This window comes from Triticum aestivum, chromosome 6B (assembly GCF_018294505.1).
Source record: "Triticum aestivum cultivar Chinese Spring chromosome 6B, IWGSC CS RefSeq v2.1, whole genome shotgun sequence".
Lineage (NCBI taxonomy): Eukaryota > Viridiplantae > Streptophyta > Magnoliopsida > Poales > Poaceae > Triticum > Triticum aestivum.
In genome coordinates, this window is record NC_057810.1 from 383,421,963 (window position 1) to 383,427,166 (window position 5,204).

The following is a 5,204-nucleotide window of genomic DNA, read 5'->3' on the forward strand; positions in this document are numbered from 1 at the left end:
AAGTCCTTAATAAAGAGACGAGGCTCTGATACCAATTGAAAGGATCGATATAGTTGACTAGAGGGGGGGTGAATAGGCAACTAACAATTTTTAAGCTTTTCTTTACCAATTTAAACTTTGCAACAAAATAGGTTGTCTAGATATGCAACTATGTGAGCAACCTATATGATGCAATAACAACTATCACATAAGCAAGCAAAGGATACAACACAAGTAGACTTGCAAAAGTAAAGGCACGAAATAACCAAGAGTGGAGCCGGTGGAGACGAGGATGTGTTAACGAAGTTCCTTCCTTTTAAGGGGAAGTACGTCTCCGTTAAAGCGGTGTGGAGGCACAATGCTCCCCAAGAAGCCACTAGGGCCACCGTATTCTCCTCACGCCCTCACACAATGCGAGATGCCGTGAATCCACTATTGGTGCCCTTGAAGGCGGCGGCCGAACCTTTACAAACAAGGTTGGGGCAATCTCCACAACTTAATTGGAGGCTCCCAATGACACCACGAAGCTTCACCGCAATGGACTATGGCTCCGAGGTGACCTCAACCGTCTAGGGTGCTCAAACACCCAAGAGTAACAAGATTCGCTAGGGATTAGAGGGGGAATCAAATTTCTCTCGGTGGAAGTGTAGATCGGGGCCTTCTCAACCAATCCCGAGCAAATCAACAAGTTTGATTGGCTAGGGAGAGAGATCGGGGGAAAATGGAGCTTGGAGCAACAATGGAGCTTTTGGGGGAAGAGGTGGGTCAACTATGGGGAAGAAGACACCTTTAAATAGTGGGGGAAACAATCCAACTGTTACCCCCCCAAACAGCCATGCACAGAGCGGTACTACCGCTTGGGCAGGACGGTACTACCGCTGATAAGCGGTACTACTGCTCCCTCCTAGCGGTACTGCCGCGCTGACGAGGGATGCAGGGTCCTGGCCCTAGAGAGGTACTACCGCGGAAGTATTCGCGGTACTACCGCTTGGAGCGGTACTACCGCTACTACTGCTGCTACTAGTACCGTAAAACCCGACACGAAAAACAGCGGTCTCGAGTCGAGGCGGTAGTAGCCCAGAACCACTATGGTACTGCGGCCGAAGACCGCAAGTGGTACTACCACTCGGGGAGCGGTACTACCGCTTGACGTGCTTCGACGGTAATCCCGCTGAGGACCGCGGTACTACCGCTGGGACAGGACAGGGCATGCACAGATAGGAAAGGTAGCTCCAATGAAGCGGAAAGAAACATCGGGTGTGATAAGGATGTGTACGTGTTGATTCCACCCTAGCCTTACCAAAGCGGATCCCCTCTTGATAGTACGGTGACTCCTACGAAACTAGTCCACCAACAGAGAAACGAAGGAGCTACACCGTCTTGAATAAAACATCGAGGGGAGGTAACCGTCTCGTGCCAAAGGATGAATCTCTGAAAGAACTGAATGCACACGATTAGTCCACAAAAGCATTGTCATCAATCACCAAAACATCTTGGGGATAAATATGCCCTTACAGATGTAATGATGTCCACCTTGCAAAAGCGTCCCCAATATGCGCTTCTATCCTTAGTGGGACTTTCGAGTTCCTTTAGGATAGGGTCGCATATTGGGCATGACATTGGAAGAGCAGAGGAATGCAAAGAAACATGGCCAAAATAAAGTGAAACCATATGAAAGCGTGTACAGTTAGAATGTTATTCAGGCACTAATGCACTTGGTCTTGTTTTCATGCATAGGATTTTGAAAAGTAGGCCCAGGTGGATGTTTTGGTTCATTCCTTTCAACAAAATGCATGAATAGTTAAATAGTAGAGTGCCATTGGAAAATTCCCTATTGTTATGTTTTTTCGTTGAACCAAAATAGCCCTAATGGATCGACGTGAATGTATAGTAATAAGTGATGCAACAAGTGTACAACCTCTTTGCCGTAGCCGTGTCGACCTCAGCATCATTGGGTTGGTCGCTGAAGCAGTTGAGGCAGAGGTGGCTGTCGGAGGTGTGGAGGAAGATCTGAGGAATCTGTAGACGGCATCCAGGGCACTGCTCTGTTGTGATGGATCGTTCTATCGTTGGAGCAGCTCCGGTGAGCCGTAAGACGTCAAGGCTGAAGCAGCACAAGACAGACATCGTCAATCTCAAGTGGGATTCTAATAGCATCTCCAATAGATGATGTAAAATGGATGTAAAATTAACATCACCAAAAACCACCTAATTACAACAGATGAGGTAAAAAGTATTGACTCTGAACTTAACTGTCAAAACTGAAATTTACTGTGGAATCTGAATGCTACTGTCGAAACTGAACGCAATGGTAGCAGAGAGGCACTTGACATGTAGTTTAGGGAGGGCCTGCAGTTCATCTTCAACCTGCACCCCCCTAAGCCGCCAGCCACCACCGGCCGAACCGCCAGCCCCAGCGCCGCCTCGCCGCCCCGAAACAACTCGCCACCGCCACCCCGGCCAGCCCTCTAGGCCCCCGCCCCCACCCTAAACCCTAAGATAGATAGTGGGGTACCTCTCCGGCGAGCCCCCATCCCTACTGCGAGTGGTTCTTCCTTAACTCCGGCGAGCCCCCCAACCCCTGGAAATCGACTGACCCAAAAGTCCATGCAGTCGACTGAAGTGTGGCTTAATCGGAGCAGAGCAGCAGCACGAGCGAGGGGGAGAGCAGAAGAAGCAGTTGGGCGGGCAAGCGATCCAGCAAGAGCCAGAGCAGCAGCAGCAGCGTGAGCGAGCGAGCGAGAGCCGGAGCAGCAGCAGCAGATCCGGCTGGTATGGATGCCGCCGCGGCCTCGCACTGGGGGAGAGCCACCATGGAGATGTCGCCCGCGGCGCCGGCTTCAAGGTAGCCGCTCCATGGGGGTGCGGGATAGAGCACCGTCGGCGCCGGGAGGCCGAGTTAAGGAGAAGGTGCGATGTGATGAGTGTACAACCTCTTTGGTGGCGTCGAGTAGGCCTCAGCTTTGTCCGAGGAGTCGGTGAGGATGCCGCGGTTCTGGTGGAGCAGGTTAAGGCGGCGCTGTGGGGATGGAGCAGCCGCGATAGACGAGGTGATCATCGGAGCAGCTCCTTGGATGTGGAGGACGGGGCGGCTGAACCGGCGGGACAGCGAGATCAACGACGGATCCTCATCCGGGGAGGTGGACGAGGGACGTCGAGCTGTTGCGGTGGACGACGTCGTCAGGGAAGAGGCTCCGGCTGGGCAGCAGTGACGTGGCGGACAGAGGAGGGTGGGGTTTCGCAGCTAGAGCAAAGAGGTTATGGCGCCCTGGGATTTCAAATGGCGAAAAGGGGGCGATGGGAGGGGTGAAGCATGACTTAGGGATGCGCTTGTCCAAAATGTAGGGTGTGTTACAAAAGTACCCCCCACCGATTTGAACTAGCGGCCCTTTCGGCTCAGGGTTAGAAGGGGGATTTCGCGTGTGAGGATTTGGCAGATGGAGGGAGTTTTCGTGCGCGTTGTAATTTCGGGATAGCAAGGCGCGGGTTGTGAAGGCGCCAGTTTTGGGAGCACGATATCTGAATTTTTGGGATATAACAAGACGCGGGTTGAATTTTAGGGACAAGCCTAATGTGTAGTAATATTGTACTTGTACGTACCAAATCAATTCGCACTTCCCTCAACCAAAAAGAAAACAAAAAAAATAAAACTATTCACACCACACGAAGAGAGAGTCTTGCCCTGTTTTACTATACAAGTGCTATTCAAAGCTACTCCCTCCTTCCATCTATATAGGGCCTAATGCATTTTTTGATGCTAACTTTGACCAAATATTAGAGCAATGATATATGACATGCAACTTACACAAAGCACACCGTTAAATTCGTCTGTGAAAGGTTCTTTCAATGATATAATTTTCACATTGTGCATGTCATGTACTATTAATCTTGTCAATAGTCAAAAGCGGTCTTAAAAATCTCATTACGCCCTATATAGATGGAAGGAGGGAGTATGAATCCATGTTATGTCCGATTAAATTTTTTTGCTTGCAGTATAATGCATGTAACCTACTCATACCAATATTTTAGTGCATTCCTAATGTCTATACTACCGCTACAATAAGAATCTACAATCATGATTGTTGCCAACTTCAACCATCATTCGTGTATTACCTTAATAACACACCACATGATTACTATAGAGATACATATGAACTATGTGTACTACATGAACTCGAATTCTATTTTTTGAATACACTTGATGTTGGTTCCAAATAATAGTACATTTGATGTACTAACTATATATTCATAATCTAAACCATGTTCCATACGTACACCGTGTTTATCACACAAAGTATAGTGCCCCACCCCCTACATTACAACAAGTATTTAGACCTGAGTTGCAAAAGCCCCACATTAGCCCAAATTATAATCAATGTTCTACATTATGATATCTTCTTCAAGTATTCGTATCCACTTTTTTATAATGAATTATGATCTTTGTTCATCTTTTACACCTTCACGATCCTCTTCTATTTGTAGCTAGCTAGCGCTAACTTTCTATCATGCATGCACACGCCCGCCCCCCTCACACACCCTTAGCGTCCCCTCCATCGCACACGTTCATTATTTCTCTTTAGGTCGTCCACCAGCGGTGTGTGTAGGCCCCCGACTCCTTCTTTCTGGCACACACCGGTTGATATACCTCTCTAGCCAAGTGTGCCTACAACAAACACATATATACTCCCCCTCTTCTCTTCTCACCATCCATGCCGCCATATGTCCAATACGATTCCACGCAGGTGCACACTCCCGCCCCTCTTGTCATTAATCACATGCTCGCACACTCCTTCCTCCTCGACATGGTAGGCCTCTCGCACCACCTCCTAGCCACACCCTCTCCCCCCGTCTGCCTCTCCGGACCTTATTTGCTTCTAACACATGCAGGCGTGTATATGAACTGATCTCCCTACATATAGCCAGGTCGACTATATTTTGTTTTCACCAAGCACCCATACACTTACCTCGCTAGTTATGTCTCTCCTTTTCTCGGACACACGACGGTTGATCTTCCTATGTAGTTACGCATGCTTACCACAACCATATCTTCTCCCCTCATCATCCTTGAATACCTCCTGACCCGTCTCTCACACGCACGTGCATAGACAGACAGACATCCCCGCCCTCTCTTATTGATATTGCACTCATACCCTCCGTTTGTCTAGCAGGCATCTCCCACCATTTGTGAGACGCCACTCCACCACCAACCCTCCGACGCTCTACCT